A 26,400-nucleotide genomic window follows, 5' to 3' on the forward strand; every position below is an offset into this window, starting at 1 on the left:
CCTCTTATGCTGTAAAACCCAGCCAAAACACAATTATTTGTTTAGTGCAAGTCCAGGAACCCTATATTTTCTTCCTGAATGCAGTGAACCTTAGCCTCAACACTGCAATGATATTTCATTTTCCAATCAAAGCAAAATATCCATAAATCTATTGAGCCTGACATTTATGATGCACACAATTTTGCTTCTGCACAAACATGGTTGTGTAGCCACGGACAAAGGGGGCAGTAAACTCTTTTACAGCTCCAGTTACACAGGCACCTGCACCTCCTCACCAAGTGACCCCTGAACCTTGGCACAGGGGAGTGAGGTGGAGGGGTGAAGCTGGTATGCTGCAGTCTACATCTCCCAGCATTCATTAGTGACAGGTCTGTGAGCACCCCCCATTCCTGTCTTCTGGGATTGTGGATAGCTTCCACCCCCCACTGCCTGAGTTAAGGGCTCTCGCTCAAGGGGTGAAAAGGTCAGGAGAGGCTGGTCCAGGGTCACCATTTCACAAGCCTGGGGTTAATGGTGGAGAACGAGAGGCTCTGCCAAAGGTGGCCTTCCTGAGGCTCGCTGCGTAATGCCAATGACATGGCTATAAGGGCCTCGTAATGGAAAACCCAACGTTACCAAGGAATGTCTCAAGACCAGCATTGCGAGGCTCCAAGACTCTGCAACCAGAGGAGAGTTCATGTCACATCGTTGATGACAACACCTACACGAAGATTATTCACTTCTTTTGGTCAAGAAGGCTACGTGCAGTCTGTTAGACAGTTCTGCTTTACAACCCTGCGCAACACCCCAAACACCCCACCCAAATACCGTTGAAAATACACCGCATAAAACACCAACAATTAACCTGTCATCATGTCCTAGGCCTCTTATCTTTATAATACCCGCTTTTCTTTTTCTTATCATTGGAAATATTATGTTGGACTTCCTTAACATATTATCATTAACCAAACAATGTCACTGTCCACTGTCGGTGTCACAAATGCAACATCCCACAATTGTTTCTTTTTTTTTTACACAAGAGGACAGTCTACTGAAAGAAATGCAACTCAAAACCTGACTCCTGCAAAGTTCTGGACAAGGTTCTCATCTGTTTGGTCTGAAATCCTTCCTTAGTCTTCTCTGTTTCATACCTTAGTTCGGTCCACACAGCCATCCCCGTCCTGCACAGTTTCAGACACAGCGCATTTGTTTGTGTCGTTTCAGGTACAGGAGTCTATTAGCACATTATAAAACCGATCATGTTCCAGGGAAAACAATAAAAAGTATCGGCGCAAGTGTAAAGTTACAGAGTAACGGGGCAGCAAGCACCAGAAGTATGCAGAACGCTGCGTGTCTGAATATGGAAACGTAAACAGGGTGCTCGGTACCACAAAGTGTGGGGGAATCATGGTGCCTGGGTGGTATCTAATAATACTCAAATCCCGGGGGTACCATTGAAAACAGAGTGACATGCACACTGAAGCCTGGCTTATCTGTTATTCTGCTGCTGGCTTCAGTGCCATGGGGGTGGGGAGCAAGGGGGGATTCGGGGGAGTCGGACGCGAGTGAGGTCATGTCTGCCAGGCACGGTGCAAAATCCCTCTGAAAAACCCATCATTGAGAGGGCTCTCGAAAGGATAAGCCGCACGGCAGGAGCGAGAGGAGGAGCGAGGACCGGGGTGCCTTTGTGAACGTTGCTGGACACAACTGCTACAGTTCCGGGAATGAGAGCAAACGCTGCCGATTTCATTCCGGCTGCACCAGTCGGGGCGGAAGGCATAAGAAAAAGACACCAATCTGCAAGCCACACGGTTACAGACGTAACCGTTACATGCCCTTCTTTCCTATTTCATATCTGAGGTCTTCGAGTAATCAGCATAGCTTAGCTTTAGGAGGTACAGTATCAGTATTTTCCTTAAAATATTCATGTAAGCAGTACTACGGTACACTGCAAGTAGAATCTATAAAAAGCCATTTCTACTATTTCTTTGCAGAGAGCTACGCAGAAAAATAAACATTAAGGTAATAAATAGTGACAGGTGTTGTAAGTTCTATTTGAATCTCATGAATCCCTGAGAGCAGAACAAAGACACGAGTGAGTGTTTTCAAATAGTTAGTAACCCCTATCACTATTGTTATTTCTCCTTCCACCCCCCCGCCAGTGTCCACTCCCGCTGCGGACTCCAGACCCCCCCGTAGACCGGCTCCACATGGTGGCTATATTTCACTGCAGGAGCTGCCTTACAATAACAACGGTGCGGGTGTGAAGAACTCCATGCTGGGAGAGATTCTCTCCTGGGGAAGAAACCCCTCCATGCACACATCCCCGCTCTTCGTGGAATGTCTCGGTGCGGCCTGATTGGTCGAGGAACCAGCGACGGCCTCCAGAGGCCTTGAGCACTATGTCTTTAGGGCGCCGTCACAGGAAGCGGCCCACGTTGCAGTGTCTCACTGCCTGAGAACACAACTATAAGAAGCCTTCGGCGATGATTTTGTTCTTGCGCACAGTCTCATGGCATCAATGAGTGCTCCCCACTGACACCAGAGAGTTATTACAAAGTGCGGAATCAACGGACCTCTACTGCAATCCCAATAATGGCCAAGGTGTGGGTTTAGGGCTTACAAACCTCATGAGGGTTGTATATGATGACATTTACATCATATACTGCACATCTGAACGTAAGCCTGTCGTTGCCTCTGCCGGGAGACGGACTGTTTATCCACTTTTGTCTGAAGGGGAAAAAAAGAATAGTGTCTCTGCCTATTTAAACATGTGGCTCTTGACCAAAGGGAGCAAAGCTGTTTACTTTGTCCATTTAGCAAGCTCTGCTCATTTTGACATTGCTCAGGCAAAATGACTTACATATGGATTTCAGTTAAACAGGAAACAGGAAGTTAAACAGGAATTTAAGACTGACAAGCAGATACTTGAAGATACCATTGCTTCAAGTGGAGTGGGCAGGTTTAATGGGCAATTATATAGGCATTTAATAAAACAACAATAACATAATAAAAATTGCAAGTAAAAATAATAACAGAAAGTATCTTCTGCAAACCCATTATTGCTTCAAAAATTTAAAATGCTCTCACTGGTCAGGTCACCAGTCTGACTCAAATTCTAGAAATATTCTGCTTGTTAGTAACTCAACGATCATAATCAAAGATGTTTAATATAGATGTCCCTCATTTTATGGGTTAGGTTCTTTTCAAACCTCAGCATTAACAATAATACAAAATATTCTAAGGTTTTTTTGTTATTTTTTAATTAAAAAACTTTCGGAAAGGGGGGCGTGCCGGCGCAACGGGCTTGGCTGGGTTCTGCTCTGTGGTGGGCCTGGGGTTCAAGTCCTGCTTGGGGTGCCTTGTGGCGGACTGGTGTCCCGCCCAGGGTGTGTCCCCTCCCCCTCCAGCCTTGCCCCCTGTGTTGCCTGGTCAGGCTCCCGTTCATCGTGACCCCAGTTGGAACAAGTGGTTTCAGAATGTGTGTGTATGCGTGTGTGTATGTGAGAGAGAACTTTTGGAAATAAAAGCATGTTGCTTCAACAAACTCCAGTTCACTCCCAAGTGTCAACTGTTTCTTCCCCACTTTTCCATCCCAACTTTGGTCTCCATGGTAACAGGATACCACTTACAGGCTCAACTGAAATCACTAACACTCACAATGACCACATACCAGCTCTGAACACTGAAGGTGAGTTGAATTAAGGCAGCTCCACACTGACAGTGTTAAGAGTGTGCTTTAAAAAGACAATCGCTGGGGTGCAAAGATTTTGATATGGTTCATTTAAAGTAACTCGACAAACCTCCTCTGGTGTCAGGTGTTTATTGGTGACTGCCACGCCCGCACCATCGTGTCAACAGAGAACACTTGACACCCAACCCGAAGAGAGGCATAAAAGTCGCAGACGGACAACACCGGGCACGGAACCTAGTTCAGCAAACCCTTGCTCTTCGGCTTGTGCACATTAACTTACCTACCCTTGTTCTCCCGTCCTCGTTCCCTTTTCCCTTCGTTGCTCCTTTGATCCCCGCTGCCTTGTCTTCGGTTCTGACCTCTGCTAGTTTAACGACCACAATCTCGGATTGTCCTTCAGACCCTATTTGAGCATCGATCGACCCGGCTTGAATCACGACTACGGCTCTGGATTACCCCTGGAAATAAAGAACAGTGCTCTGCATCTTGTGTCCGTCATCTTGCTTCAGGCGAAAGCCTTGGCAGGTGACATCTTAGTTGAAAAAGCATTAGCACGCTTTTCCGTCCTTCTTCCAGGGCTGATCCGTCTGTTGAGCTCCACAGGCTGTGCTGGTTAAAGTGTGAAGATAACACTTATCAGAGATTGGTGCTCAAAGTAGAATGGACCTGTTCACCAGCAGGATGCAGTGAAATGTATCCATTTGTCCCAGCAAGAGAAGACCCTTCTTGGCAGCTGTCCTATAAGACGCTAAGTAGGCGAGGGCTTTAAACCAGTGGCAAGGGGAGACCCAGCGACTCAAACAGAAAAAAGGCATTCCACTTCCCTTCACACTGACTTGTCATTTCTAATCTTAAAGCATAGCATAGCATCCTTAGAACAATACCTAGAAAGTGGTTATTTGTGTTCACCTTCCATAAAATGTAGCTCATACAGGAAGAGTCTGTCAACGGGCTGAAAGCTGAACAGGCCTCAGCAGCTCCAATAGAGCAACACATGTGAATCTCGCCTCCTACCCTCTCCTTTCTTCATAGTCTTCCTGAAATCCGTGTGATATTTTCCAACTCCCCAAGTTCTTTGAGGAACTGAATTTTTTCATCTCAGTGCCATGAAACATTTTGTACACCTGAGCAGCGACAAGGGAAAAGTAAAATTTAAATCTACAAGTGCTCATGCCCAAATTCTGGCACTTTTCCCAAATTCAAGCACAACCTGCCAGCTTGTGAATCACATTACTTTGCTTCTTAACCATTTCCAGGATAAATGCTTGCGGCATGCTCGGTATGTGAGGGAGGGCGACAGGCCATATAAGATGTGACCAGGTGTTAAGCAACATGGGGTGGATTTACCAAGGTTTCATTCATAAACATAAAAATGGGAAAGAGGAGCACCGGGAAACCTCTGCATCCACACCAGTCAAGTTGGGCCATTCGATCGAATGCTCCAGTCCTCCGCTTGGCCACATAAGTAAGCGTACTGCACCTGACCCACGTTCACCAGGTGTGTCAGATAATCCTGAAAGTGGGCGTGGCCACGCTCCTGCGTACCACAGTGCTGTAATCGCAGACGTCGACAGGGGATTACTTTACTCTTTCAGTCAATTCCTTACTACTCAGTTGGGGATTCCTGTGCGCTGCCAAGTCGTTAGATCTAATGGCAATTTGTAGGAAAAAACCCATCTGTGCCTTTTTAATCATCTTGACAGGCAATTCTCTGAAAAGGCGTTTAAAGACTAATTCTGTTTCATTAACCGGCAGAAATATGAGGAGCAACTTTTCCCTAGAAGTTTTCAACATGAGTACTGAAAGAAAAAGGCGACGGGGTCATGGCCTCGTGGAGCCGACCAGCCACCGCTTCGCACCGCTAATGACACCAGCTGCTGTGTCGCTCAAACTGTCGACACCCGGCTTTGCCATGTGAAACCCGCAGCCCTCATAATACCCCAGGAGGAAACAAATAAACGGGCCCTGAAGCAGAGTTGCAAATTGCCGGGGCAGCAAACACCCCCACCGCCACCAGTTCCACCCACAGAGAGGGACAGTTTCCTGCACCAGAGATCCACCAAATATCCCCGGGGTTTGTGTCACAGACTGTTCTCATTGTGTCATCAGCACATTGTCAACATGCTTAATTTTTCCATCAATAACCTGCTTTTCTTAAATTTTTACTTTTCAAAGCCAACAACCTGTGGCTTTAGTACCAGTGGTTGTCCTATCAAGAAATACAGTGGTTAAAAAAAAAGGGTGCTTTATCCTTCAGCAGGCAAATGCCAAATTTTGATTAACATTTATTGAATTACATATTTAATTTATTTGATTTCCTTCATTTTCTTCTGTGGGCAGCAGTTTCCTTGTTCAGATGGAACAAAAAAGCATAAACAAGATTGTATTTCATTTACATAATTACCTCTAAGGGCAAATGTTTTGACATCCCTGGAATAAGATATTTATTCCACTCCATATTTGAGGAATAAAAAAGAATGCTCCCCAAATGGATTTTTAAAACTGCAAACTAAGGTTCAGCTACAGTCTGCAGTTGGAGATATGCTTATGTTTGTTGCCGGGAGGTAAACTTTAGGCTTTCACCGAGCAAACTGAGATTTCATCTCCTGTACTTTTTTTGACAAAACGTCCTTAGACACCGACCATTGCTACGGTAATGTCCGAAACATAAAGTTTCCACTTGAGCGTGGAGCCAGTGGAGTGAGCATGCTGAAGTTATCAGGCTGGGCTAATGAAAGTGCAGTGGAAACAAGCTGAAGCAGTGATGGTTGGCCAGACGCAGAGTTTGGGCCGACAAGGGACTGATGTTCTCCATGGGAGACACGTAATGCACTTTACAGCAGGACGACTGGGCCAAACTGCCTTCTAGCTCTGTGCTCCCCTTACAGACCAGACACTGTGAAAATGAGAGAAGACAAAAGCAGCCAGGAGCTGATCGAGCGCAATGCCTCTCAAGGAGCTGTGCAATCCTGCCATCACAACATCTCAGATACAGACATTTTCAAAACCGCTTTCATGTATGTTCACGACTTCGTGGACTAAAGTTTACATCCTGGTAACAAACATAAGCATATCTCCAACTGCAGACTGTAGTTGAGCCGCCACCTGGAACCGAAGAGGGACAGAAGAGCTTGAGCTAATCAACTGAGGACCGGCTGTGCACAGCTGTGCTGATGGAGATCATCCAACAGAACCCACCGTGGCCGGGGAGGAACCACGCGTCTAACGTCTAATGGAGAAATACAGACGTTTCAGCACACCCCCAGGTGCTATCAAGTCACTGAAGGGTTACCGGAGCTAAATAACCCTTCTGATTTCGACTGGGATAATAGGGCTGAGAAATTTACATTTCAAACAGAGTGTGCCGAAACACTTTTGAAACCAATTTCTTCAATAAAACTGGAGAGAAATATACTGACGAAATGGAGTATACAGATGTGAGAGCCAATGGAACGCCATTCTATGGAGTGTAAAGACCTCCCCCCAACTCTTGAGCCATGGTCTTCTACGTAGACTGCTGCGGCTGCTGGAAAGAGAACACAGAACAATAGAGTGCCTCACAATGGTCATTTCAGTGAAAAATGTGCAGAATGCTCATTCTGACTACTCTTTTCATGGGCAGTAATAAAACCTAAAACTAATAAAAACTGAGATTGTGCCTCATGATTTATTAATGTCAGATGAAATTATGTTTGTGGGTATTCAATGCCAGGCATAAGAGGACTGCCAGAAATCAGCTTTCATTCACAACTTAGTCCAGAAAATTCAGCAGAACGAATCAGTGCAAAGCCCCAACACAAAGCACGTGAAAACAAGCCATCACACATCCAGGCTCAGACATCCTGTGACCAGCAGACGAAGTCATTCCTTTTTACTTCCCTTAGCAAAATGTCCAACCTTTCGATGCACGGCACCACAGAAGAGGGTCCACAGGCAGCCTCATCCTGCAGACATCTGCTGATCACATCCATTTTGTGAGTCACCACTCAGTGAACTGCCACCTCTTGACATGGGACAGGAGCACTGACCCACAGACAATTGAGAGGCCAAAGACCTTGGGTTGCAAGGACACACAGTCAATGCCCTCCACGTCCAGTCGTTGCTGATAATGGTGTGAAAGAGTGACTAAAAAAGCTCTGCTTTCAGAGCCTCTGTGGACACAACCCTCCTGTCAGAAATCTCCGAAGCAGGTCTCAAAGCACGAGCTGCAGCTACACCATAACTACTAACAGACAGGGTTCCTCGCATACTTATTAAAACCATTTAGCTCTGATGTGCCATGTGCCTCTGTCACATGGAAACAATGGGGAAACGTGCGCCTTAGCAAGTCTAAAAAGGTTGGAATCAGAAACGAGCAGCTTGAGTCAAGAAGTTAATGTAGGAAGTGGTGTAATAGACATAGCATTTTTTTGTAAATTCAGGCAAAACAGCTGCAGACATCTTCAGTCTGGCTACTTTTGAAACTATTACTGCAAAGTCAATTCAAAAACTCATCTCCAGATGATTTTGCAGTCAGTTCACTGGAAAGCAAAACACTAGAGAGGTGATAAAATGACAAGGACATCTGAAATGTCTAACTTGCCTTCTTCAGCAACCAATTTCTACTTCTTCTCTCTATACAAATTTAAGTAGTAGAGTGGGTGGCGATAAAACAATACGCTTAGACAAAAAACAAAATAAAAAACCGAGATGCACATGAGTTAAGTTGTAACTGGATATAAAGACTGAAACACTGACACAAATAGATATCCACTCAAGCAGCACTCATTCGGTGTTTTTTATTTCATTACTGAGGTCATTACAAAGGTCATCATTAGTCAACATCACTGAGAGTCTAAGTGTCCATCAATCTCCAAAATGAGAAAGTATTTTCCGTGGCTGGTATAGGTTTAAATTGTACATTTCAGTCTACTATCACAGAAAAATATTTTTCATGCTCTATTAGCACTAGTAAAATATATAAGTTAAATGATGCAACTTGTATAACTGGCAGATCTGGATGAAGAATTATGAGAAAAAATAAATGAAAGGAGTGAGGTATATCTCCTCCTATAAATTTCCATTCCTTCTTCTGAAGAAAGCATAACGTTTTCAGATAAACGCCAGACCTCGTTCAGGCAGCAAACATGCTCAAATCTAACACTGCTGACAGCGTTGCAGTTCACTGCTCCCATGAAGAAGAATTCAGTTTACAACGGGTATCACAATGGAATGAAGTCCTTCGCATTTAGAACTCATCAAGAACAACACAACAAATCTCACTCAAACCCATCAACAGCTTGTCCACTGTGCCGTCTATGGAAAACAAGAACTCGGTTAACGGCGGGCCAAACAAGGTTACTGTGGGCAAACCTGGTTCCTGGAATGAAAAGACATGCCCAATTATGACGCACCCCCAAGTAAAGGGCAAACAAAAGGAGTTAAAAAAACAAAAGCGCTACAAGGCTGATATCTCAACGCTCTAGTCTGCCAAACAGTCGTCCTATGTGTTACACATAACTGAGAGGCACCACTTCTGCTGCGAGCTTCGTGAGAAATACCCACGCACTCCAATTTCCACGATAACTACATTACACTGTTCTGTGCGCAGGGTAGAAATGACCACAGTGCATTTTCAGCAGTAAATCATCGATACTTTTTCTGTGAAATGAAAATATTACAGCCTTAATTCCAAAATCTGGAATTCTGGAAAATCATACTTTCGACACCACTATTTACTCAGTAAACCTCAGCGACAACGTGCAGATGGAGAACATAACAAGAGCCCGCGTAGTGAACCAGGATGTAATACGGTTTCATAAAGCCAGAAAAGACTTGCAGTTTATTCACCACATTTCCACTCTCTCCACTGTTATTTGACATGTTATGATATCTTTGCTGTGGGAAGTTTAGTTTTTCCATCTGCAGTTAATACTTCATTTTAAAAAGATTCAGAATCATACTTGGAATTTTCTCCCCAAAGGCCCACCAACTGGCGAAACTTCACTGAACTTCGATGACTTTGACGTTGCCTTTTCATACTTAATTGCGCCAGTCGAGAACAACCGTAACATTTCTAGAGCTGAAGAGAAGCAGAGACCTGGTGAATTTGACGTTTGTCAGATGACTTCAGCAGTCCTTGCTTGGCACGGTAAAGAGTGGTTATCTTTTCGATTGTTCTTTAAACAATCCGCACCTGCGATTTCTACAGCCACGACATTCATTAACGTTTCCAAAGCCCCTTTCTACTTTCAAATAATTCACGGCAGTAGAGAGTAGTAAAATAACAGTTGCAGGGAGGGAGGAAATGCTAATGGTCAAGAACACATGATGAGAGGTGTTTCTTCCCCCCCATGGATTCAAAGAAAGCCTTCTCAGATGGCTCGAGTGTTTGCTGGCCATTCTTAAAAAGAGAGGAAAGACTGTGCTGTCGGTGCCCAAAGCCTTGGCAGCTCTGTGTTTTGTGGCTTTGGAAATAACAGCTGTTTAAATGCATGGAATTGGCTAAAAAAAGGTCTAACCACAACTTGGTCACTAGCATATAAAGTGCAAATAGGTGCACTTACAGACAGACAGGCTTTGAATATCTGCTAAAATCCAACAGCTTGATGTGCAGATTCTTTTATACCTCAACTGTAAAATGAGATTAAATCTTCGTTTTAACCACAAAACTATCCATCCATTATCAATAACTGCTTGTCCAATGCAGGGTCGCAGTGGTCGAAAGCCTATCCCAGAAGGACGGGGTGTGAGGCAGCATACATGCTGGATGGGATGCCAGTCCATTACAGCGCACCACAAAATAAATATTATCAAACACAAATTATTCGACACTAGAGCTCACATAATTCAGGGTAAGCACTTTGATAAAAGGTTACTTCAACAGCGGTAGGAGCTGAAACTGAACCAGAAATACTCAGATTAGAAGCCAACAGCCTTAAAAACTGGGCCACCTGCTGTCCTAATGCTTAACTATTGATGTAGTGAGATGAAAACGGTACATTTTAAATTGTAAAAAAAAGCATATATTGGAATACTGAAGTCTCCTGGTCAATATCCAACACTACCTGAGTGCTTATTAGGACATTAAGCAATGTTTAACCCACAGTTCCAGTGAAACACCTCCTTGGCAAGGAGCGCCCCTGGTTTAGTCACCCTGCGTGAGCAGCTGCATGCTGCGGTGGTTCATTCGGGCTGCGACAGCTCATTTGCGTGAATGAGAGTCTCCGCATTTGAGTCAAGCTTTTGGAGCAAATCCCCTGCAACCCCGCCCACACTGCGGGAAGGAGCGGACACCTGCTGTGTATCTAAAGAGGAGGGGGCTATGGACCTGGAGTGCCCTTTGTGTGGTCACTCACACCCATTGAAAGTAAAGGAGGGGGAAACCCTCGGGCGATCACCCGAATGAAGAATAATGACATCTTATTCAGTCTTGTTCATACAGTGTAACCAGTTTTTAACTCGCTATTGTCCTTTCTTGGAGAACTTACTGTTAAACAGCTAAATCCAGATGCTTGGAAAAACTGACAATACTAGAACACATATGCTGGAGGTCTATATATTTCTCTAATTTAGGATTTTTTTAATTCTAATGCTTGATTGCAAATATACTAACATGGAATATCATCAACTGATGATTTCTAAACAATTTAACAGAAGCAAAAACAGATGCTAGCTATATGCTGCTACTCATGTAATACTACTGTTAATGTTATATTTTTTAAAAATGTTGTACTCTTCACCATTTATATAAACAGACACCTATGTAATATATGTTGGTTTCAACAGTGACATCACACAAACTGACTTTACTTGGAAAAATGTATCTGCATCTATGTCTCCCTGTCTGTTGGTGAAATTAACATTTGTTTTGGAGCAATGAATAAATGTAAATGTATATACTATAGCCAGTTAGTCTCATACAAACACGCGTGCGCGCACGCACACACCCACACTGTACACACAAATATACCCTCCATTTGCGATCTACCTTTATAGGTAAATAGAAAGAATTAACTTATTTGTTTGAGAAAAGCTCCGCTGCAAGACATATTTCAAGTTTCACAGCACTATTTCCAATCTGTCTCTGCTAACAGTTTAGTGTTTGTGTACTGAAAAATGTCGGAGATTGTCTATTTATCATGTTTTCATAAATGTGCAAGACTGGTGAAATTCATTAAGTATCTAGAACGCTACTTTGGTTTGCGGTTTCATTTGTCTGTCATAATATTGGGGGCATTTTCTTTCAATTAGACATATCAATCTTCCTGTTCAGTCAAATCAGATGTTTTAAAAGGTACTTTAATTAGTATCTCCATATGAATAGGAATAAAACAAAACAAAATACCTAGTAATAATGAGCATTCATAAGCAAAATATCTTTCATAATGCAATATTGCTGTGAGCGTCCTTGTCGTTCATGTACTTAATGTTGTTTAATTCACTGGTAATTGAATAAAAACACTTTCCACCTATAAATGACACTCCATGAGAAAGACTTGTACATTTTTTCATTGGGTTGGTAATATCTGGACATGAAAACACACCAGGTTAAATGAGGGGAGGTTGAGTGCATAACCTATTTTAAGCATCCCTAACAGCAGTTATTACTGCATTATTGCAAGGATTTCCTTTTTGGAATTCAGAGGTGGCCTTGAGCTGTATAAATCACTCCACTGCATTTATTAAAAAAAAATAAAACTTTAAACAATTACTTTTCGTTCGGCAAAAAAACAGAGGACAGGCTTTTCTGTCTCAGCAACATTTTGGAAGGAAACACATTTGATCTGTTATGTTCCCTTTTCTGTACTGCTGCCCTTAGGCGACACAGATACCGGTCTGAACCACAGGACTCACAGGTTACACTCGTCCACAGTGAAGACGACTCTGTATCCACAGTGAAGACGCCCTCGGTGCTGCTCCTGGTGGGTCGGCGTACGTGGGCCGACACAATAAAGTGCTGTAAACTGAGCAAATTCTGTTGCTAAACAAACCCCTATGTGTCTGTCTCTGCCAACACTGAGGCTCATATCGATTTAAAGGCTAAATACTCTCAGCTCGACTGGGGCCAGAAATCCTGGCCTGCGCTGCAGCTCCAGCAAAAGGCTCCTCAGCATGGCAGATTAGAAGTGAGTCACAGTGAACACCTCAGACAAATGAAGGAACGTTTCAATTATGGGTTCTGGAGAAAAGGGCCTTTTTGACTTCTAAGCTATACACTATACTGTCCTGAAACACATGTAGAGTTCCTCAAACTTCTTCAAGGAATCTTGATAAACGAGTTACAATTCAGCATCATAGGACTGCATCTATAATTACATTTTGCAAACGATGAATTCTGAAAGCTGCTTTCAATTTTTCTTCCACGGCTGGAAATACGATACTGGCGACATGCGGAGAACAAACAGGCAAGTCGGTGTCATGGCACTCCATACTTGCTGCTTTGTTCTGGTAAAATAAAAAAATAAATAAAACTGTGCTGTGACAGTAAAAACTCAAAACTCCTTCAGATTCTCAAATCACACAGGTAAGATTTTTTGCTATAATGAATTGCAGTAAGCTACAAGTGAAAGAACTACAGTATTTGGACTGCACACGAGGACCCTTCTCCCCGTGTCAGCGGTGCAATCTTCAGTGCAGGTTTCCAGAACAGGGCCCTTTCCCACTCTTTGCACACAGCGACTCTTCCTGACCTTCAAAAGCAAAGACAATAAATTTTAACCATGGTACAACCGACCAGGATCGTAAAAACACACAGAGACTTTAGTCTACACTTAAGGAGTAGGTCTGGAATTTTGTTGTTTTTGGCTTTGGTACAAAGACCTCCTTTCTTACCTAATGTGAATATGTCTACACACATATCTAGGGTGTTTCAATAGAAGACATCTGTACTGCAAACAGTAAACGGCGGGCCGAACAACTTGCACACTAACTGCGTGCTCCAACTGTCCCACTTCTTTATATATTAACAGGGACAGTAGCTGGCATAATGGTTAGAGCGCAAATGAGCCAGCCTCCCGCTATACTGCACTTGAGCAAGGTACTTACCTTCAATTGGTACAGTAAAAGTTACTCCATTATATAAGTGGACAAACCATAGTAAGCTCCTTAACACCGTAAGTCATCGACAAGAAAGAGTCAACGAAATAAATAAAAAAAAAACGTATGTAAGACTGACAAATCATTGCAATCAAATCACTGCAACTTTGTGACTCTGTACTCTGTGACATCCACCTAAATCAAGTTTCCCTTTCAGTGCATGAGTGTCTAACTACAAACTGTACACAAGTTTATCTTGAAGCTAGTTACGATTTTTCACATGTTCTGTCCATTGTGAAGGCAGGTTGAAACGTATGCAAAAGACCATTCTTACACATGACTTTACAATGCTGAGATTCAGTGCTTTCTACACCACTTCAAAACCTCAAAGCTGGAAATAAGAGTCAGAAGCCTGATGAAATAAGGAAAAAGTTAATATGTTTTGAAAGCAGTCTGATTTGCTTAGAGAAACAGAATCAACTGAACTGCAGCATCATCATTTTAAAATGTAGAGGTGAGCATTGTGTTTGAACGGCAGCAGCGGGTGGCCCTCATCTCCTCGGGGCTGCGGGAGCACATGCAATAGATATGACCCGACCAGACTGATGGGCCCAGGGGCAGGTCTGCCAAAGAAAACGGTCCAGATGATCTGAAAACATCCTAAGGGAAAGCGGAGAACTGGCGGAAGACTTGTGAATGGGAGGTCTCCGCTGTTATGATGAAGTTCAGAGAGGTCAATGGAACATGGGGGAGAGAAAGGAACAACAGGAAAGGCAAAGCACTCAGCTTCTCCTCCAGTTATTTGTGCAAAATATAAAATAAATTCTGAATTTGATGAGAGGCAGAAAGAAGGCCAGGGGTCTTGTGCCCTACATTTGACCTGAATCAGAGAGCAGAGGAAGGATCCCACTAGTGGATGCTGTGTGTGACGTGTGTGTGGGCACATTCCATAGACTTCCCCACCAAACACCACACCCTTTGAGATTCCTATCAAACTCCACTGCATGTTTGCAGATGTGTGCAGCTGTGTCTGCAGTTTCATCCGATTTGAAAGTGATTTGTTTCCGTTTCCTTTGGGGGTTGTTGTGTGTGTGAGGTTCATTTCTTAGCTTCACTAAGGGTTCTGCTGAGAGCAAACATGACAGCTCGGTCGCTGAAGTGGTGACAGCATTTAGACAACATGCAGCATGTTTAGCACTCGGACTCTTCATAAGTAAGAGCATTCATAGAATGGAGACCATCAACAAAAATTAAATAAAGCATAATATTTAAAAGCTAAGGTAAACTAAAATAACTGAATGGGCATCAATTTTCACCTAAAAGGTGCAAATTAGAATTAGGAAGAGAGAACAGGCCATTCAAAGAAGAATATCAGGAACAGCTTTTCTTCAATTTTATGATTGCCGCTAAAACCACATGTAAATACACTGGTTCCACCAATTGTACTGAAAAAGCAAATCAGACTGCAAAACATGCTCCCAAATCAATGCTTTAGAAAGGGAACTTTGCAGACCGTTGGACAATGCTACATTCAAGTGAACAAAACTCTCAAAATTCAATAACATACGTAGTTAAAAAACATGAGTGGAAAAAATGCATTCGAAACAGCCACAGGCCTTATTTAAGGTCATGTGAAACATACGGGTTTAATGATATGCATATACATGAAGCAGCATCACTGTGAAAACCTCTCCAGTTCTTGATTTGCATCTCTCTCATGTCCATAAATCCTTGTGGACAAAGAGCTGGAGGAGACACGGCGCTGGAAAACGGCCGGGCTGATCTACACGAGCGATTGGTTGGTGCGAGATCGCGTCACGGAGCCAAGGAAACCTGCAGTGAGAACCTGAGCTGGTCCTCCAAGAAAGCGGCTGCTCTCTGCTGCTCCCCACTGAGCACTTAGACACCGCAATCCCAGCTGGTGTGTGTCCGAGATCAGGGCCTTTCAAGGCTGCTTCATCTCTTTGTGTGCAATCAACCAGGTGTTGGAGTGTGTGGGAGAATGAGGTGTGTGAAAAACCGTGGTGGCCCTGGTGAACACAGGAAGCTGCCAGGAGGAGGGCCACAGTCCCTGCAGGCCTTCTCCAAATGTCCATGGAGAAACAGGTCAAAGCAAACACTCTGTCAGCAAACGATCTGCGTGTCACCCTCTCCCGGGATACTGTCTTATTGATCACCCCCCCTCCCCTGCTCAACAAAAAGCCTTTTATCAGACTTGGGCTCAGTCCCACAAGTCATCTGGGAGTCCTGCTCTAGATTATGCCCCGTAAGTCCTGTTTCTCCACAAACCCCACGTCTTCAGCACAGCAGTCAAGTATGAATGGGGTATTGAAAACCATCCCTGAAAATACCTTTGATCATGAAACTTTACTTCAACTCAAAGTATTTTTAATTACTTTTTTTAGGGATTTAAAGCCATTGGTGACTGTATATATGGAATTATCCTTCAACATTATAAGTGCTATATAGAATTATTACATTCTGCACTGCACAGAGATATTTTTAATTGTGAGAAACACACACACACACACACACACACACACACTTTCAGAACCGCTCGTCCCTTACGGGGTCACGGGGAACCGGAGCCTACCCGGCAACACAGGGCGTAAGGCCGGAGGGGGAAGGGGACGCACCCAGGACGGGACGCCAGTCCGTCACAAGGCACCCCAAGCGGGACTCGAACCCCAGACCCACCGGAGAGTAGGACTGCGGTCCAGCCCACTGCGCCACCGCACCCCCTTGTGAGAAACAGCATTCCAAAATTCTTGAAAAAGTAATTTATTATTTTCAGTTGGTAAACCAGCAACCTATTATAATGCAGGATTTCCATACACTCTAACATTTTTGTAACACTACACACACTAGATTACACGTGAAAAAGCCTTTATTTCTGAGAAATTGTCCTATAAACAATACACATTAAGAGGATTTCTGAGGACCCCTGGTGCCACTGGAATACAAACAGGCCCCACCATGGACCTTGAAGATGGTACAACAGAGCATGTTATCCATGACAGCCTACACCAACAACACACCACCCAACAGCAACTGAAACATGAGTCACTGTGCAGCTTATACACATCTGAGCTTCAGAAAAATCCACATCTGCACTCTTCACAGACCACCTGCTTGTTTTATTGTTGTTTTAAATAAGTCATTCTTAAATAATGACAACCCATTGCTTCTTGTGGTGATGACATAGTCGTATACAAGGCCAAACAAAAGTAACCCTAACTACGTTTGAGCAAGCAAACACTAAAGATACCTTTAGAAAAAATTAAGTCAGTTTTCCTTTGGGGCAGTCATTTCACACAACCGATCTCAAAGCTGCCATTATAGCCATTTACAAAATTTTTCCAGCAGGATGAGGTCAATAAGTTTGGAAACCGCCAATAGCTGAAATTTGACCACTGGATAATACCTGACTCAGCTACGGGAGAGATAAGATCTGACTGACAAAAGCTTTCAGTTGATCACATTAACTGCCCCTGCCTATCTCACAAACATCTTCCACCACCTGTGTTCTCAATGGCGTGCCTGTTGACCAGTCCGGTCCAAGTCTCTGGGTCTCCAAAGTAGCAGCATGTGGTTGACAAACATATATCGTAAGAGGGACCCAGCAGAACGGTTCCGTGAGGCAAGCTGTTCTCTGACATCGTGTGGTTTGGAATTGCTTCCCACGTATTCTCACTTAATGACCTCATAAGAGAAAGTCCTGGCAACAATGCTGCCTTTATCGTTTTTACAGGCCACGACAGTGGAGTGAAAAGAAGTAAAAGTCGCAGATATTAAAAAACTTTATTGTACTATAAATTGGGAGGGTCAATAAAATTTTATTTCCTAACAAAAAAATAGGTTACACAAGGAGTAACGCATGTGAAATGAGACAATGCTGTTACAACGTACATTGGTGAAATGCAGTTTCTACCACTATTCACCAAAGTCAGTCTCTAAAGTAAACACCATCATTACAAAACTACAGTACTGTCACAACACCACACTGATACCTCCAAGAGATCACTGTTTTGACAATCTTCTTGTCTTGCTTTTTGTAAGACAATCATGAAAAGTTAGAGATTTTAATCACATCCTTGTCCTGTAGAATGCAGTGCTGTTGTCCTGGAAGCACGAATGTAAGGCTTTATCATAGATAGGGAGAAAACAAGTCATGAGGGGAGCAAGTCATGCGCTGCATAGATTTTTTCCTCCTCATAAATAGCTTCTCCAAGGCCATTCTATCTTTATAACACCAACAGGACTTTCACTATGCTGAAATCTGGCAATGAGAGCAGCAGAGCATCAAGTCCTTGAAATATTTTCCTTACAATCTGTGGCCAATATGAATTTCACAAATGATAACGTTGCCAAGTGACCACTTGTGACCCACAATGAGCTGTTTTCCTTGTGGCCGCACCTCCCTATTTCTCATGCACCGTGCAATGAAGTGCACACGTGTCCTTTTCCCTCAGGTTGATATCATCTTTACAATAGCCAACACATGAAGTTTCCATAGTCTTTGTCACAGAAGGGTCTTAGACCAAAGATACATGATGCAAAGGTCTAAAGGTCTCCTTATGACCCATCTCCTGTCTAATACTACATCAGGGATGGACTGTTCAAATATAAGTCCAGAATGTACAGGGCAATGTTTCAGTAGGACACCTCTGAAGCATTACAATGTCATCCTGGGCTTTTGAGAAACTCTTCAAATTTCTGAGAAGAAAGGCAGGCCACAAGGAGAGGAATGTAAAAGATATTTCTCAGTTTTTATATTCCAGACTTGCCCCCATGTTTTCCAGGAGTGGGATGGCTACCTTGCCCTTACCTTACAACACACTTTGCATCAATATGTTAAACATGTGCTCACTTAATTGTCTGAGTATCAGAACACCTTCACACGAGCCCACTTGTCAAACAGCTTTTGCGGGATGAAGTAGAATAACACAACATTTGACAAATAATCATGCATTCCATAAGAAAACAGCTAAGTGCTGAGGTAAATGAATGAACAAAAGTCTGAAACACCAGATGAATCAGAAATTGATCAGGTAGAAGAACCATCAAGAATCAAAGGATGGTTTGCATTCAGAAGCTGATGTCAAGAGAGGTTTTTATGTTTACATACTGAAAAATGTTTTTCCTGGAAAAAATCAGGAGTCAACCTCACCGCACAACTGCACTAATATCTACATTTACTTTTATTAAAGTAATGAGTGGAAGCTTTCCCCATAGCAGTGTACTGCTGTCACAACTGCTCTAGTGCAATTTCTTTGAGAAAAAGACAGAAATATCTAAAAGAAAGCATGAAGCACATATTAAAACATCAAAGTAATAAAAATACTAAATCAGGGTGGAGAGCTCCATGAAAATTTGCAAAATTTCCTTCCAAAAAGCAGAGCATAACTACAAAGAAAGTGTACAGCGCACTAAAACGAGTGGAGTTGAGGAAAGTAAAGAGAAGTCCTCAAGTCATCATTATGTATGTGGAAAAGGCCTTTACTTTACCTGTTCAGCACTGTTGGATGCAGACAGGACAGGAGGTTTTGACTCATGTCTCCAAAGCAGGACTCCAGGCCAGAGCAATCAGTTAGACCCCTGAGTGTCAACTACCCATCTACCTCTCAGACAGGATCCACACACGTATCTAAAGGCAGCACCCTGTGTCAGAGCTGTAGAAAAAAATCCCTGACATATATATATATATATATATATATATATATATATATATATATATATATATATATCCCTGATATCTACAAGACCTGATCACTCCTACCAGACTGCTACTCTCCTCCACCTCTGCCCTCTTGGTGGTCCCATGCACAAAAGGTCAAAAATCAAAAGCACAAAAGTTTTTGCTTCCCGCTCCAGTGTGGTGGAATGTCCTCCCCCTCTCACCATATTATACACTTAGGAAGTGTGTCAGAACTCACTTCTTCCAGACTCATTTTTCCCCTCATCTCATAAGTGATGAACGTGTAAATGTGAGAAATTAACTGTACTCTAGAAGCACATGACGGCTTCCAAATCTCTCCATCTGTAGATGTCATGCAGCCTTTGCATTTTTCTCTGAGATGTACGAAGGGTCTGCTAAATGAATAAATTTAAGTGTGAAAAAAGCAGACAACTACGACTCGTTTCACACGCAGCCTATGGAATAAAAAGGAACAGATTCATTAATTGTACTTTCTGCATAGACAAGTCATAATTCACACATCACCCCATACAAGGGCCTGGTCTTATTGCAACCATCCCCACACCGCGATCCACTGTACAAAGACACACTCTGTATACACACTCGACTGGAAGGCTCTTAGAAGAACACAGGTTATTTGGTTTCAAATGTAAACACTTCTCTGGAGTTTGGTAAGTGGGACAATTCTAGCTCAAAGTGCATTTTAAGCAGCATAAACTGAGCCACTACTTCTTGTTTATGGAGATTCTGCTCAGTTGTTGAGTCTGCTCAATTGTTGTGACATTTAGAAGTGAATATGACTATCATCTGAGATCACAGTCTCTCGCTTCGCAGCACATTTCATGTTGGAGCGCAATGTTCACGTGTATCATTCCCAGCAAACAGGAAAAAATGGCTGTCACAAGTGCAACCTACATTATTATAGACATCTACATCTGTCACTATATATTATTATATGCAAACATCCACTTGCAACACCAAAATGTTGAGAGGTTATGGCATACTTAAAACTGCCCAGATTTACATCTAAAATCTCCATTTCACAACAGCTGTTATATTCAAATACTTCTTGAACTGCACCAGCACAAAGTTTACTTGGGTTTTTTTTCTTTTTCGGTAAAGTGGATTTAAGGTTACTGTGGAAGTTACAGGAACCCGGCATCAAAACGGATCCGTTCCCTTGGCAGGAATACCACTCTTATATAACGCACCATTCTGCTCTGGACACACAGCCAGCGCAGAGACTCCCCCACACACTAGTTTCGAACCCGGCATCAGCCTGCTCTTAAGTGTAAAGGACCAGGGCCTCTGGTCTGCAGCAGCCACACATCCCCTCCCACAATCCCGCCAGCGTGCTCGCCGAACCCTCGTCTCATTAAGATGACATCAGGCCTCCAAAGTGCCCTGCCTCCATAATTACAGCCCAAGCGGGGATTGTATGTTTCAAAATTAGCTTTTTTGTGCTGAACTGTGTTGCATCCCTGAAGGATGAATGAAGAGGGAGCGAGCCCCTGCCAGTATTTACTCAGGAAGTTGCTATGGCGACCATACACACGCTGATTAGCCTAAAGCTCTGAAAAAGGTACCAGATAGTGATCTCAAGGTGAGGACACCAGGAACCTGCAGAGAGAACCACTTTGTAGCTTTTATCTCCTCTGTTAAAGTTTCAACTAAACCATTTCCCTTTTGCACTTCTTCCCACACATTTTCCAGCAGTAGTGCTATTTATGACTATTTTTTCATTAAGCTCACACTTTTCTCCAAAGCAATTTACAACATCAGGTTTGTATATAAGCTACTTACAATGATTTACTCATTTATACACCTAAACACCTATCAGTATGATTTTCGCTGGAGCAATTCACGGTAAATATCTTACTCAAAGGTACTACAGCTGGATGTGAGATTTGAGCCTAGATCTTTTCCTTGCAAGGTGAAGGCTCTAACCCCTATGTTGCCTGCTTATTTGGCTGGGTTTTTTTTTTACTGTATTAGCCCAGGGTAAGTACCATGCTAAAGGGAACTACAGCAGGAACAGGGATGCAAATCTCATGCCTTCACTTTCAAGGCCACAGCTGTAACCACTACACTACCCAGCACATCCTCCTTATTCATTACATGCATGTATTAGTCTACATTTAGCCGACACTACAGCTGTAATATATCTTTAAAAAATACTTGCTCAATTGTACTTTTCTCATTCTATTTAAACGTATTACAAAGTTAAACAAATAAAAGTTGCAGTGGTAACTTTCAACTTGTGCTTCTGTCCTGTTCTCACACTTTCAGAATCTGGTGCCCATAAAAGACGCCAGGTGCAGAAGTTAAACACGAAGGTGTTTGGAGCCCACTGGTTTGAGCTTCCCCCGCCTGCGGTAAATGGACAGTCAGACTGAGCACTTGTTTCCTTGTGCGGTGCGGCGTGTGGATGGCCGCAAGCTGCGATGACATCACCTTGCAGTTATTAATTTAATGACTCATTGTGGGCTCTTACCTCCCTGGTTTTTATCAGCTGCTGCTCAGGCATATTCCACCCCCAAAACCTTGTCCCATCAGGATGAGCAGCACTGCTGAAGCCAGCAAACTGCGTTGACGGCAGGAACTGCTGGAGCTGCAGCTGCATCTTATGCTAGAGAAACCACTTCTGACATACCAAGTTTTGGCAGGCCTTGGAAACGGGATGGACATCAAAAAAGGGCTTTTTAAAGAAAGTATATTAGAGGTTGTTCAAATGCAAAAAAAAATAATCCCTGGAGTGTTTTTTTTCCCAAAAATGTTACTTTTTTCAAGCATTTAATGACATTTTAATGATTTTCAATACTGAGCAACCTTAACCATCTGGGGAAAGGTCAAACTAATGATTGCTAAGTGCTAAGCCTACGTTGGGACTACAATATTTCCTTCAACCACTTCCATCACACATCTCACAGTGGTTCAAACAACGTTTCCCCAACCCCAACATAATAAGACAGTCACTGCCATGCTCTAATAACAAGGCTTAATCTGTACAGAATCCATCTGTCTGGTCCGTCAGCAACTGATTGTCTTATTTTCTTGTCAGATTTGTTACAATAAGTCTTATATACAGTAAATCCAAAATCAACCATCTAAATTAGTCAAAAAACACAGCTCTGCGCTTCAGCCTGGAAAGACCATTTGGCTGGCAGTTTTACACTTGGTAATGGCCAAGCTTGAAAATAAATGTTTTAATAAAGTCCAGAAGTCCAACGATATTCTCACAGCTGAAATACAGGTCATCCACATTTGGCTAATAGTAAGAAGTAAGTGGCAGGTTTAATAATTTTACTGAAATCGATGCCTGTACATTAATAGCCCATACCTGGACACATGCCAAGACAAGCTCAGACTTCAGTTAATATATAGTATAATGGCTGTGCAAGGGCCTCAAGGCTAACCAGGAGGTACGACTCCAATAAAGCGACTTACAGATGGACATCCACTTAGGGTGGTCATAAACATCAGGTGTGGAAGGTCCACACTTAGCGCGTGTTTTACAGTCATAGTTTCCCAGCATTTTAAAACAACTCAGAAAGACAAAGTGCAGATGGTTCAAGGAGCTGAAATGTCAGAGGTGATTACCCATGTGGACCACAGGCAAAGCCATCACACAAACGCGATGAGCAGTAGCGTATAAAGCTGGCAGACATTCGGCCGGGTCTAGTGAGCAACTCAGAGGTCAGTCTTTGGTGGGAGACCCTCAACTGCTTACAGACAGGGAAAAGATAAGAAGCTCTTGCTGTCAAGCAGAAGAACCACAGAAGCGTTGCCTTTTGTGGAAGGTGAGGGCAGTTCCTGATACCATTCAACAGTGTGGGGGAGGGTATTCCTATCTCAGAGGTGCCCCATGTGACCGGAGCTCGTTTTGGCAGAGTTGTCAATAAACAGGTTCGAGAATTGACCCGAAACATCAGAAATTAATGTTCTGGTCATTGTTTCTGCCAGCGTGAGCACACACAGTATTTGATAACGGGTAATGCTTGGCCCCTTCACTGCACTGGATAACAAGGATTAAAAAAATAAAGTCTACGAAAGTGCGAGCGGCTTAAAACTTCTATGCTTATCAGCCCTGGGGTCTGAGCGGGTGTTCCCTGGGGTTTTTTACATGTCACCAAATGGAGATTGTGTCAATGGCACATATCAGCATCTTGCTTTGAAAAAACTTGAAATCCTCCGTCCCAGCTGTCAGCATGGAAGAGATTCCCCTGCGGGTGAATGTCAGCTCTGCGGAGAGATGGCTGAAGCACAAGCAGACAACGCGCTATTAGGGCAGCTATCTTCAAAACAAATAAACTGTGCCCTCCCAGATGAAAGGCAGCAGGGCAAAAGAGCACGCAAATACTCCACTCTCGATGGATCGCAGATGTCTGACCTTTCCCTGAGCCGTTCAGCTAATTGTGGAACAAAGTATTGCTCTTTATTGAAGTATTTGATAAAGATGAAAGTCTTGTGCTCACCTGCTTTTTAGTGTAATACTCCAGCTGCGAGTTCACTGCCTTTTGGCAAGGTGCAATAAAACTATGCAATTGTCAGCATCTGTCAAGTGGAATATTTTCTTCGCCAGCTCCCTACACTAGCTTAAAACAATGGATCTATGCCACAAAATTCACATTAACATCATACTAAACTAGGTCAAAGCACAGAAATACTGGTACACATTTTGGAGAAACCACTGAATCTTTACATGTGTCCAGTCTTTGAGTTTTCCCCAGCGAACAGGCCAGCAAAACACTCAGACACTTCGCTTGGAAATAACATAAGGTAAGAGAGTAGAGAAATCAACATCAATGTCCTTTCGGGATCGTCTGCATCGGTCACTGTTTGTCAAATGCTTTTCATATCTTGCTCAGAACTCATTTTTGAGGGATCACCCCATAGGTAGAATGCAGCAGCCTGCAAAAAGTGAACTTGCATAATTCCATATTTCATATTTTGCCATAATGGGGGGGTGCAGTGGCGCAGTGGGTTGGACCAAGTCCTGCTCTCCGGTGGGTCTGGGGTTCGAGTCACAGTGGGGGTGCCTTGTGACAGACTGGTGTCCCGTCCTGGGTGCGTCCCCTCCTGGGTGTGTCCCCTTCCCATCCAGCCCTACACCCTGTGTTGCCGGGTTAGGCTCCGGCTTCTGCGACCCCGTATGGGACAAGTGGTTCAAACAATGTGTGTGTGTGTGTTTTGTCATATTCGCTTTTCACTCTCCAGATAGACATACACATACCGATGTTGAAACCCTACCCCTAACTCCTTAAGTCATTTTCCATCATATTGTGAAAGAGAGTTGGAACCTTTCTACATTTAACAATTCCGTATTTGAAAATAATCGCAAGAGAAATTAAGCCTAATAGCACTCTAGAATGATCTACTCCTTACACACAACTAGAAGACCAGCCCATTATTTGCTGTAAAGGTGAAAGAGTCACATTCGGAGTCAATAACATATAAAATACTGGTACAGAAATAAGGTCAAAATGTCACTCAAATCCCCCCCACCTTTTCTACATCCATTCACACACAAGACTTGGAGCTACAAGGAAGAGATTTTGAGTTTAATGTTGCTGAACACACATCAGAAGAAATGCAGATATATAATTAAACTCTGCTGACTCAGGGAATGAGATAAAACCCGACACACTTCATAAATGCCAACAAAGACTGGGTTTCCCAATTGGTAATGTCAAAAAACAGCACTCTAAGCAGACAATTACTACATGGAACCTTAAACAGTTCTGAAATTGACAAGAAAATAATAAGAACATTACCTTAAATGCATGAGCCTGTAGAAACACAACTAGGAATATATGATAAGATCAGTGTGTCCAACTACACAGTGGGTTTCCAGGTAATGGGAAGTGCAAAGCAGAGCTGGTCTCCCACTGTAAAACCACCCAAGCTACTGGGAAGCGCTTAGTCAACGATTCTCACTTCTCTACGCAGACGTAATTGTTCTTCAGCCTCCAGCAAACAGAAGCTTTTGGCAGCAAAATCGGTGACCTTAATCTTAATTTCAGTGTTCAGACCGGCTATAAAGACACCAGGTATGAAAGTTCTCCAGCTGCTTCTTTAAAGGAAAACGTCTCGCATGGCTGGAAATGCATTTTAGGGTGAGTGTTTACGAAGGCATTGTGCCCATGGAGGCTCGCGCTCCGCCCAAACGGGGCATAATTATGAGTCCATTTGCACAGAGATGTGTTAGCGAGGCACTTGTGCACAGCTTCCATAATCTATGAGCAGAGGACTGTTGTTTGCCGACACAGCAAACCCTCCCCAGGGAAGGACGCTAGCGAGAAGCAGGCGCCTTGAGAGCACTGCTCAGGTTTCTAGAAGCTTCCGTTGTGTAGCAGCAGAGCCATGCTGCAGAAACCTCCGCACATTTTCAGCCATTTCTGCCGAGAAAGAAAACCTTTGCCTAAAGTGCATGCACCAGATGAGCAAACAGCTATCTGTATAAACTGTCAGGATGTACTGTATATAAACCATCTAATTACACTGCTTTCACACGTTCTTCATTTCATTCATTTCCTACTCTGTGCATTTGCTAGTTGTTTTTTCTTCTTCTGTGTTAAGTGTTTTCACCCTACCAGGGCAGTATAACTAATATGCAGCTTTCACAGAAGAGAACACGATTGCATGCTACATTCTAATGCTAGCGCACAGTCGTCTCAGTTCATCGCCGTAAATTCTAAAACGGCTGTTGTTCCACACCCTCTTTCTTACGTACCACATGAAGATGTACTATAGACAAGGATTCTAAAGAAGAACCGCTGCTGTAATTAAAAGGAATATTTAGAAAGGCCGCAACCAGCTTCCGAGGATGTGACTAGTGAGTGATTTGTCCAAGTCGCACCAAACACGACGCTTCACACGGTCACCCGCTCCACTGGCTTTCACTCTGAAAGTGGCCGAAACTCAGAGGCTCTAACTAGACCAGTGGACATCTACCAGGCCTGATCGCTTGTGTCTTCTCTCAGGTCACAGGAGGGACGCCGGAGCTATTAAA

The 26,400-nt window shown here is 43.3% G+C and overlaps 1 protein-coding gene across 4 annotated transcripts in view; it reads right to left on the minus strand.

Moving 5' to 3' along the window:
* lhfpl2a (LHFPL tetraspan subfamily member 2a) overlaps nucleotides 1-26,400 on the minus strand; it is a 50,578-nt gene that overhangs the window by 18,481 nt on the left and 5,697 nt on the right. Inside the window, exon 1 of one of the 4 annotated variants that reach the window (XM_018736641.2) lies at nucleotides 12,509-12,562. The exons of 2 other annotated variants lie outside the window; for them this stretch is intronic. The gene's annotated coding sequence lies outside the window, so the exon portion shown is untranslated. Of the gene's footprint in view, nucleotides 1-3,953; nucleotides 3,988-12,508; nucleotides 12,563-26,400 lie in introns of those variants that run through there. One more of the 4 variants, XM_018736640.2, reaches the window with a different exon arrangement.

This window comes from Scleropages formosus, chromosome 6 (genome assembly GCF_900964775.1).
Source record: "Scleropages formosus chromosome 6, fSclFor1.1, whole genome shotgun sequence".
Lineage (NCBI taxonomy): Eukaryota > Metazoa > Chordata > Actinopteri > Osteoglossiformes > Osteoglossidae > Scleropages > Scleropages formosus.